The sequence below is a fragment of the Episyrphus balteatus genome, chromosome 1 (genome assembly GCF_945859705.1).
Source record: "Episyrphus balteatus chromosome 1, idEpiBalt1.1, whole genome shotgun sequence".
Classification (NCBI taxonomy): Eukaryota; Metazoa; Arthropoda; class Insecta; order Diptera; family Syrphidae; genus Episyrphus; species Episyrphus balteatus.
Window position 1 is genome coordinate 145,321,480 of NC_079134.1, and position 11,880 is coordinate 145,333,359.

Consider the following 11,880-nt stretch of genomic DNA (forward strand, 5'->3'; position numbering starts at 1 on the left):
ACAATATGCGGTCTCTACGGCGTATACGTACTTTTTTATTCTTATATATTTTTAATACATGAGAATATAAAGGCTTTTTATGTAAAAATTAATTAAGAATGTTTTTAATTTAAATTTGTATGAAACTAAATAAAAACTTGAAAAATAATGATAATTAAAATCAACCTAAATCAAATAAACTGTATACAAATTTATTGAATTAATTTGTTATATAAAAAATTATTTTTATATTTGGATGGGTCAATTTAAAAAAAAATATATATATATTTTAAATACTCTTAAAATAAAATTTTTACAAAAATTAGAAAAAATATATTATTGTTCAAATGAACGAAAAAACCACAGTTTCAAAAATATTTTTAAAAAATTTTAATTTATAAGTAGGTAATTATTCTGTTATTTCAACATAAATATTAATTTTGAAGAAAGTGAACCAGTAATATTAAATAATATTTTTATGTTAAAGTTTAAATCAGTCAAGTTTTAGTTTCTTTTATTCAAATCAAATAATGCTTTTTTCATTAGTTATTTATACTATTATTTTATTTTTAATTAATTTATGAAAAAATCTCACCTATCTTTTTATAAAATAACACATTAATCAACAAAATTGTGTTGTTGGTATTGCGAATTCCTACGTAAATTTTGTACAAGTAAAACACTTTGTAGAATTTTAAACACATTTTTTTATCAGAACTGTTAGAATCGTTTTCGTGCAAAATTAGATTTCTCATTTGGGTCATATATGGCAATTGCCTACTGTTAATTTTAGTCACAAGAATAAAATTTCAATTTCGCCTCCATAAGGCATCATTCAAAAACCTTTACTATCTATCAAGTTTTAATGTAATCACTCTGGTTTGGACCTTTTCGCATTCTCCTATACTGCCGTGCTAAGCAAAAAGTTTTTAGATAAATGCATTTCCCTGACAAGGGAAAAGGTTGAGAGTTATAAATGTGCTCAATTTCAAAAATGATTTTAAGCAACTTGTAGTAGGAAAAGTCAAATTCTAGTAGTTAAAAAACACATTTTCGTTTTTATTTCAAAAAAAGTTTATATTATGGTAACCGTTTTTCTATTTTGTAGCCCTATTCATGTCCTGCATTTTAAAGAAAAAATCAGCCCTTTATCACCAAAGATGGCCGAGTAATTGATAAATGAATGCATGCAAAACCGGTGCGAAAACACCAAAAAATATCGTTTTTTGGGAATAACTCGGCTTCAGGATGTTCTACAGCAAAAAATAAAGCTATTAATTGTTTGTCACAATATTTTCTATCTATTTAATGCAAATTATTTTTGTTGAAACAAATAAAAAATAAGTAATATTAAGTCAAAGTCGTTTTTTTTTGTTTAGCAAACTCTTGACTTATTATTTTGTAATCGGTGCAAGTATTGGCTAACAAATTAAAATACTATTGTTGTCCTTCAAATTATCTACAATTAAAAAAAAAAAAATTATCTCTCTACGACCCACGGGAGCCGAGAAATTAATTTTTAAAAAAAGTTCCAAATGACCAACGAAAAACATGAGACAAATCCTCTTGTAACAAGAATCAATGAAAACAACCCCTCTCACAGAGAACTATTATTCGACTCATGAACAAGGGATATTTTTTTAAATTTTCTTACGGATAATTGCTTTTTTTAAATTATAATAACTCGGCTCCCGTGGGTCGTAGAGAGCTAATAGGTTAGAAAAATGTTAACCATAATATAAACTTTTTTCGAAATAAAAACGAAAATGTGTTTTTTAATTACTAGAATTTGACTTCAACTGGCTGCCATTTTTTATTAACTCACTCAAATACAATGAAATTACATACAACAATAGAAAATATTATAAGGAAGAGAATGTATGTTTATTTTTTGGTCTACGACAAAGTGGAGCAAAGATATTAGCTTAAAAGTAAAATATCCCAAAAATTGCATTTTTGTGAATAACTCCGCTAAAAAGAATGATCAGGTGGTGAGAAATTGGGGTTAGGCCTTTCAAATGTACTCCTATCGATCCATGAAATAAAAACTGACAGTGCCTCTGTGCGCAAGGTTAGGCCCTTTTTTCCGACGCTTTGACTGGAGTATTAGTAATAAATGCATTTTTCTCTTGATTAATATAGCGGAGTAATATCGTTGTGCTCATCTTCATTGACTATTTTCAGCCACTTGGAATTGAAAATGCGCTGTTTTTAGTTAACACATAAATAAGGCATTGTTTTAGGATGTCAAATATGCCTTTAAATCAATTTTGGATTTTTGGCTAATGGGCCCTTTTTGCTTAGTACGGCAGTATAATAGTAATGTCGTGAAGTGTCATTTATTAACGAATCCTTAATTTGTCCTATAGTGACCTCGAGAATTAAACTTTTTAGACGTACACCTCAACAGTGAGTTATATTATATACTATTATTGAACAATTTTGTTTTAGTGTTAAATTTAAAAATATAATAATGTAAAATAAAAATGAATCTATATGGGAAAATCTTATTAATTATTTATTTTAATTAAAAGATTTCGTTTTAAAACAGCTCAGTTAGAAAATTTTATTATTTAAAAATATAGTTTATTAAATTTTTCTATTTTTAATTACATTTTTTCAATTTTGATAGTAATGTGAATGTCCAACTTAAACAACCTTTATATGGCATGAAGTAAATATAATTTCTTATACCTTAAAAAATGACAACATTGTTTACAAATCCTATTAAAACAAACCTCGAAATTTAATTCTTACTTCATAATTAATTCTATATTTTTCAGGTTATTTACGTTATGAAGTGTATAGGTGATAGGTAAAATCTAATTAAATCAAATAGTATAGTATATTATATTCTTTTCATTGAATAAAAACACATCTTTTTATTCCCGGTAAACAATGATTTGCTTCATTAAGCATAAAAATTTATTACATTGACCTTGCAAAAATTTTTGTTGAATACATGTGTTCTCCTCTTCTTTGTTTGAATTTCAATTCATTATATGAATATGAATACACGTGTTTCTATATTGTACAAAATATATGAATGAGTTGAGTATCTACAATATGTACATTCTGTAATTAGTCTAAAAGTCTTAACATACAAATGAATCTTTTTACAGGTACAAATATCTAACTTTAATAAATTAAGTTCCATCCTCTGCATTGAAATGAGAATAATAATTACACACAATTGAATTTTTTTTCACTAATTTCTTTTGGTTATGTTACAAAAGAAGTCAATTTATCATTTTTAATTAAACTCTTTTTTTGTTTACTCGTATTTTTTTGGGCATTCTTTTTTTTTATTTTGTGGGAAAAAAATCACATTTTGCCTGATAAACAAAAGTCATGTTTTTTTTCAAGGTCAATCTAATGCAAAAGTTAGGTGCATCTACCTCACTCAAGGTCTTTTAACAATTTATTACTTTTTTTTTTTTTGATTCTTGATAAGGATTAGAAAATAAAATAAATAGAGATAAAGGCAGTGGAGTCTCCTCCACTTTTCACCTTAACAAACTTAACTGTTTTATCTGTTTCAATAAAAGTTTAACTTCCACATATGATAAAACACAAAATTGATAAGAGTTGGAATTACAAGTACTTAACAATGATATAACAGTGTTGCCACTTTACGATAATTTTAAAAAGAGTTAAATAAAAAAAAAAAAGTTGCATGCAACTTAATCCTTTTTGATGTACTTTATGGATCTCAAAAATTTAACGATCGTATCGAAATAATTTCAGCTCCAAATTCATAAAAAATAAAAATTTTCAAAGTGAATAAATAAAAGATATGAACCGAACACGCAAAAAACCGATTTGCAACCACTTTTAAACCAGATTAAAACTTTTGGGTTTTGCATTTATATTTTATGATCATTTTTGTTTAAACATTTTCTGTGTGTCAGTTATTTTTTAAGCCGAAAATTGTACAAAAAATCATTTTAACTAAGTTGCAACTGATTTGCAACTGTTTTACAACTGAAATTTTCTTTACTTTTTTTTTTTCTTTATTTTACAAAAGTTTTAAAAATAGAAATGACAGCACTGACTTCTGGCTAATATGTTCAAAGGGTTGAATGAACGATGACGAATATATCAAAAAAAAAAAAAGTGCCATTCTTCATAGCTCATCCATTGCGACGACAAGTTGGTCGGTTTGGATCGGTCAATTCCGTCGCAATCATTGCATAGTTGCTGAATTTGGGTGTGAGCAGAATTATAAACGTTTGTTTTTTTTTTCAGGGAATTGCCAATTTAATCACCGAATGAGGAAGTGACAGATCCATCCGTCGTCGTTGTCGTACAGTACACTATCTGTCATCCCTCAATCCCATCCACGAAGAACACACATAACCTCATTTATCATGACAGCTTTATACAGAAAATTGTTATCTCTTCTGTCATCTAGAAATAAATATAATTTTTATTTCTTTTGAGGAAACAAACAAAAAAAAAAAAAAACAAAAAAATACACAAAATAGCAAACACAATTTTAATGCTACACTATTTTTTTTGTATGTGTGTATTATTTCTGTGTGTGTGTGTTTTTTTTTACGTTTTCGGTTAAGGTAGGTCATTCAATTCGCCAACCTCTGTTGAATACTTCAAGGTCAATGTGAAGGCAATTGCTGCCGTCGACGACTACGACGTCGACGTTCGTATCGGTCTTGTCGTAGTCATCGTATATTGTGTGAATGTGAAGAAACAAGATGGAGAGAGAGAGTGTATCTCTTTTGCACAACTTGGCGTTCGTTATCGGTTTTTTTTGGTATATGAGTTGTGTGTGCAAGATTGTTTTTTTGATTGTGTTTATTTGTTTAACAAAATACGATGGTTTTTTTTGTATTTTTTTTTTGCACAAGTATGTTTGGCAAACATTCATTTTCTTCAATCAAAAAAAAAGAAAAAAAAATCAAAACGATGATTTTGTAGTAAAAACTTTGACAACGGTTAAGGTGTTGCTGTAGGGGCTTTTTTTTTAAGAAATTTATATCATAACATTTTTAATAAGGGGAAAGGAAATAATAATGAAATAAAAAAAAGTATTTAAAAAAAATGAAAATAAAAGTGTTGTAGCAAAGTTATCAGAAGTCGAAACCATATCGTTCTTGTTAATGCTTAGAAAATATTCCATCGATTTTCAAGTCAAATTCTGCTTTTTGGAAAAAAGAAATTGAAAAAAGGGAATTTATTCATTTATTTTGGTCATACAAATTCCAGAAGAAAATTACTTTTATTTGTACATTAGCTGACAGCAAATTACCGCAGATTTGCAAAACAACTAAATTTCTTAATTGAACTAAATTTCTTAATGATAAATTGAAAAGAAAGGTTCACTGTGACGTATGAGTAACTTTATTCTTATTGAAAATCTTAGCAGTCATGTCAATGGAAATCGTTACATTTTTTTGAGATTAATTGGACGAGCTTAAACTTTTTCACCATTATTCGATAGATTGAATCCATACGAAAATTTACAAACACACTAGTGGAAATAAAATACACGACTGGGGTCGCACGTACTTGCTCTTGTAATTCAAAGCACTTTTATGTTAGTTTACTTGTAGATTATAAAAGCTGCCTCTATAAAAAATTTTAAGAAATTTGGTTTATGAAGGGGACATGAACCCCAAATTTTTGTTAAATACAATTTTGTTGAAGTGAAAACCTCTTTAGTATCGTAGTGATTTGAAACAAGATGAAACGAAAACGCGACACGAACATTCAACTTGTTATAACTTTTTTGTTTTAATAGATAGATAAATGAAATTTGTACTGTAGATAGGTAATTAAATAAACTATAAATGTACAAAATTTCAATTAATTTCATATTCAAAATTTTGAGATAACGGTAAAAGATGTTCTTTTTCTACACACGTTATATCTTTTGATCTAGTGCAGATACAAATTTTATTTAACTTTAATACGCATGCTGATAACATAACCTTTCATTTGATATATCACAATTAACTGTACGAGATCTACAAGTTACACAATATTAAATTGAAAAACTTGAAAAATACCTCAAAACACCTGTGGAGATCTGTTGACGTTTTAAAAAATTCTTATTTTTTTTTTCTAGGCATGGTAGAAATATGATTCATATACGTCATATAAAAGGTGAAATAACCTTTCAGATGATATAAGATTTACTTTAGGTTTTCATTTAAAATAATATATTTAATGGTGTTAAAAGAGAAAAAAGATTGATTTTGTTGCTTTTTTGTTGAAAAGTGATTTGGTTTGAAAAAAATAAGCTCTTTTTGTAGATGTTGTATAGACATGCACGATATAAATATTTTAAGCTGAAACAATAAGCTTTTAGATGATATAAAATAAATATAGGTTGTCATATAAAAACATGTATTTAAAGGAGATAGAATAAAAAATAGGTAGATTTTTTTTTCTTTTTTTTTTGCAAGATAAATTTTTTTTTGAGGTTTCACGTCTACGACCCGTGAATTGCACATATGACTTCTTTTTTTGTTATTTGACTTTTTTGAGAAAAACTAAAAATGCAGTTTTATTGCCATCGCTTTGAATATTATGTATGCAAAAATTAATCAAAATCGTTTTCGAGAAAGTTGCAATAAATCGAAAATAAACATCTATACCAAATTTCAAAAAAATCCGGTGACCCGTTTAGGCTGTAGCTACTTGTACATATGGACGCACGGACGCACCGACGCACAGACCGACGCCGACGGACGTCATGGTGAAACCCACTTTTTTGAAATTCTCTATCATCTTAATGTTAGTTTTGATTAAAATCTCGACATTTTTTTTTGAAACGAAACCAATGCCCTATTGAGCAAGTTAAAATGAAAATGTAAAAATAATTCGATTTTTTTTTTGTAATTTTTTAGAGATTGTACCTATATAAGTGAAAAATTATCGCATTGAAAATTCAAAAATAGAATTTGGAGGCTATAATATTTTATTTTTAAGATCTTTTAAGTCATAGAAATTGGTTTTGTTTAAAAAAAAAAAATATTTAAATCAAAATAACAATAGTTTTTAAAAAAATGTGTCTCTTTCTTTAATTGTTAGATTAAAAATGCCTCTTAATTTAATGTCTATAGGTAGATAGGTATTTAGGTACTTAAAAAGATATTGAAGTTCGAAGACAAAATTCTGTTTTTCAAAATTCTGCAAAAAATTAAAAAAGGCTTTGGAAAAAAGCTTTTTAACATTTTCCAACCCCTTTTTTAGTTTTTTGCAAAATTCTGTAAAATCATCTTCTTGAAAAATGTTCTGCTTATTTGATTTCTTACCAACATAATTTGTCAAATGAATAAATTTGAAAATATTAAGAAAAGGTTTTTAATACTAAACATTTCCGAAAATAATTCAAATTTTTTTAATTTATCAAATAAAAATGAATATTCAAAAATTTGAATAAGAAAAGAAATATTTTGTATCAAACAACATCGGTTCTAATAAGTTATAGATTTTATTTGAAAGAAAGTCAGTCTATGCATTTAAAAAAACACTTAAACAAAAAAATTTAGGAAAGTACCAATGTTGAATTGCATTAATGAGGTGAATTTTCTTTAGTCAGCGCATATGCCTAAAAAAAAAAAACAGAATTAGCAGAATTTTGTTGTTCAAGTATAATGCTGGCAGAATTTTGAAAAACAGAATAGAAAAAAAAGCAGAATTTTGAAAAACAGAATTTTCGTTAAAAAAGCAAAATTTTGAAAGGCAGAATTTTGAAGCCAGAATTTTGACCCGATCCCAAAAAATTGTTTACAATTTTTAAGAATTATGAACTAAATTTTAAGCTCCAAATTTTTTTTTAATATTTGTGAAATTTCGGTTACAAGCTATTACTTAGAATTACCTGCTAGTGGTTTTTATATTTCAACTTCCCTCTAGGAAATCTTCCAAAACATATAACCACCAAGTTCGACCCAAATTTTGCTTCATTAATTTGAGCTGTAGAAATAGACAGACAGCCAAACAGACAGAGAGAGACACACACACAGACAGTCAGGATTTCGGGGTCCACTTTTTACTTGCGATATAGGTACTATAGGTACGGTGACCATATTTCTGGAAGCGAAACCCGGGACAAATAAAAAAAATCGTAAGATCATTTTGAAAATATTAATTTTTCAGAAAAAAAAATAACATTTTCTGAAATGAGTTTTCATAATTTTTCCTTATTTTGATATCAAGATTTCCTAAACGATTTAATTTGAGCATTTTTGATGAATTCATTTAAATCGTTTACGAAATCAGAAATCATTTTTTAATCAAAATCAGGAGAGCTGTTTTTTAAAATTTTAATTTTGTTTAAATTAATTTGAAATTGTATGATCTTTAATTCAACTTTTAACTTGTCCTTAAAAGTTTATAAACTCTTCTTCTTTACTCTTTCATTTGTTGTTCATTATTCGAAAAAAAAAATTTCCTCTTGTAGCTTTTCAACCTGACAAACAAAACCTGGAACTTATTGACTAACAATTTTAAGAACTAAAACCTAGTCTAGAGAAAATTTTCATACGTAACCAGTACAACGAAATCGTAAGGGAAATTTTTTCTTTTCGTTGCACATTACGCGGTCTAGCCAACGAAATTCTTACCTGTGCTAGAATACTTGGAGAGTTTTCAATCGTTTGTCACTCCAATTTATTTGTCCAGTCAATTTTTCTTGCTCCAAAAGTTTTTTAACTTTCCTTTTGCTTCATTAGCGTACTGAGCTGAATGCTTTATCCGAAAAATTAGAAAAAATTTAATTTCCAACCACTGTTTTCTTGTTTTCTGTACAAATATTGAAAATAGAATGTGCAAATACGGGACAATCACGGGACAAATAACAAAATACGGGACACTTATACGTCCCGGGTTTCTTAAATAAAAACCCGGGACAAGCTGTAGAAATACGGGACAGTCCCGGGTAAACCGGGACGGATGGTCACCGTAACTATAGGGCAAGTTTAGGATTCGTAAAAAAAATCGAACTCGAGATAACAATTTTACATGACATTACGATGATGGAGAATGCCAAAAAAGTGGGTCCGGCAATTCTGTCTGTCTGTAAGAACCTCGAGCTACAGCCTAAACTACTGAAGCGATTTTCTTCAAACTTGGTAGTTAACAGTTTTGGGTGATTCCCTAGAGGAGAAATTGAATTTTTTTTTTTAGGACCAAAACTAACGGTACCTGTCATATAACGGAAACAAAAAAGTTGATTTATTTCAAAAACGGCTATAACGATTTTGATTAAAATTTTTATGCTTACTGTTATTGATAAGAGCCGCCTTTGATAATACAAAAAATATTTTTTGTACCGTTATTAACGGTACCTGCCATAGAACGGTTTTTTGGATTTATGAATTTCTCATAAACGACAAAACAGATTTCGACCAAATTTTTAATACAGAAACGTTTAAACAATCATTATTTAAAAAAATTTTTAATTTTTCAAAAAACACATTTTTGGATTTTTAAAAAATATTCCAACAAATTTTTTTTTTGAAAAATCAATTTTTTGGAAACGGGTTGGTGAAAAATTTTGAAATTTCGTTTTTATGTGTAAATTAATTATTTATTCAAAATTGCATATCAATTTCTTCTCTAATGGTTTTCGAAATTTTTTTTCTAAAAATTCCTTTTAATAGGTACTAGAAATAAAATGGCATACTTAGTTTTTTGTAAAAGAGCATTTAAAACGGTATTTAATTATTTATAAAAATAGATTTTATTTTTTTGCACCACTAACGAAATTCAGTGAAAATATCAAATTTTAATTTTTCCCTTATTTTGTTCAATTGAAACTTTAACATTAGAGTAATTTTTACAAGTACGTGCGACCCCAGTCGTGCAATTTATTTTGATTCTCTATCATCATAATTTTGTGTCTGACTGTTCAAGTTCGATTTTTTTCACTAATTTCAAACTTGCCCGGTAAACCTGTGTTTCGAATATAAAAACGGAACACTGTGGCGTATGCGTAACTTTTTTTTATCGAATCGTTATAACGTTCAGTGGAATCGTTTTATTACCACTTTTAGACAATTCCAATAATTGTCATACCATGTTTTATATATGTATTTAAATGTTGTGTAGAATGAAGTACTACAGGGCCTTCAAGTACAGTAACGTGATCTTTTTTGAAAATTTTTTAAAGTTTTTTTTTCAATTTTGATTTCTTCTGTAAACAAGAACTTTTAGGAATAAATTACCTATTTCAAGAAAAAAAATGGATTTTGAAATTTATACCTAGTAAATTTTTTTTTTGTCTTTAATTAACAATAAAAATTTCGGATGCGATTTATAAGAATTCAAAAATATTCACTACCCGTTTTTGAAAATATAGGTACCTAAGAAAATAATTTGAGAAACTGTTTCAAAAAAATCTATGAAAAAAGTCCTACACACAAAATTTTAGTATCTACTATGTATTCTATGGAATACTGTCACCTAAATTTTTGAAAAGATGTAATTTTAAAACACCAAAATTTTGAGGTGCAAAATATTGTAACCTCGGCACAAATTAGTCTCCTCTCATGGCAATGATCGTAAATCTTTTATATTTCCTTTCCAGATGTGTCCTAAAAAACTTGAATATGGACCCGGTAGTAATTATTATTCTCAAAATAATCCATAATTAAATAATAAATATTTACTTTCTTTTTTTTTTACTTTTTATTGACAGTAACTTCCCTTGCACAATTTACAATCTTCTTTTGCAATTTCAAGCAAAAAAAAAAAAAAAATTGTAAACTGAAAATAACTCAAAAAAAAAAAATTGAAAAACATTTTTGGTCAAAATATTTACATTCCATTTATCGCTCTTTCTCTCAGAAAAAAAAAAAATAATAAGAAAAATCCAATAAGATCAACCCAAATTCCTTTTACTGATGATGAGATATTTCCCTCCAGGTCTTGAGTCTATATTTACGCAGCCTGTTTTAAAAAATATACATAAACAAGAAAGTTATATATGCAATTTGCATGCAAGAATTATATTTTCAAAATTGAAAAGAGATTCTTATTTTAATTTTGTTCGCCATTGGCATGGAAGGCAGGGGTCAAAATACCTTCTCAATGTCAGCAAAACGCACACAGCTGTTTTTATGGGATATTATTTTCTTTTTTTGCATTGAAAAATATTTTTATTTCTAAATGGATGCCTTCCGCTACCGCGGTTGGTGGTAGAGGTAGTGCAAAAGTAAGGTATCTATACAAGATCATCCGGGTTTTGTGTTTTTAACACCATCATCACGAGCAAAAAACCACCTATGACTTTGGAGGAGAAAAAAAAACCCAAACGATATAGATCGAGCTAAGAATTCTGGAAGTTTCAGATAAATATGCGTCGCATCATGAGACTGTGCAATGCAAACCAACTTGGAGCAAAAAGATGCGCTGGCAATCAAATCAAAATAGAATCATGGATTCACGGCTGCTGCTGTCAGTTTACAAAAAAAAAGGCCGAGATGGTAGCACAAATATTTATCAATGAGCAAGACCTAGAGGGCTGAAGCTGGTGTGTGGAAGAATGATAATGATTTGATCATCTTTCATCACCTGGCTGCCAGCACCACAAGAGGGCAATGATTTTTGAATTGTTTAATTTGTCTTTGATTTCAATAAAAAAAAATAAAAATTATAATTTGTTTCATAAGAGCATCAATGAAAATTGTATTAAATAAAACATCAATGCAAATAATAATAATGAAAAAAAACTAAATTGATGCTGAGTAAACAATTTGACATAGATGGCGACGACGCGACGGCGACGGAACGGCAGCAGTTTTAATTCGGGTTCAACGATTCATAATATAATCTCGCGCTGCTGCGCTGCGAGAAAACGTGACATTTCTAATCAATTTGACGTGGAGCAAATTTGTTTTTCTGCATTATAAATGTCTGCGACCCATATTT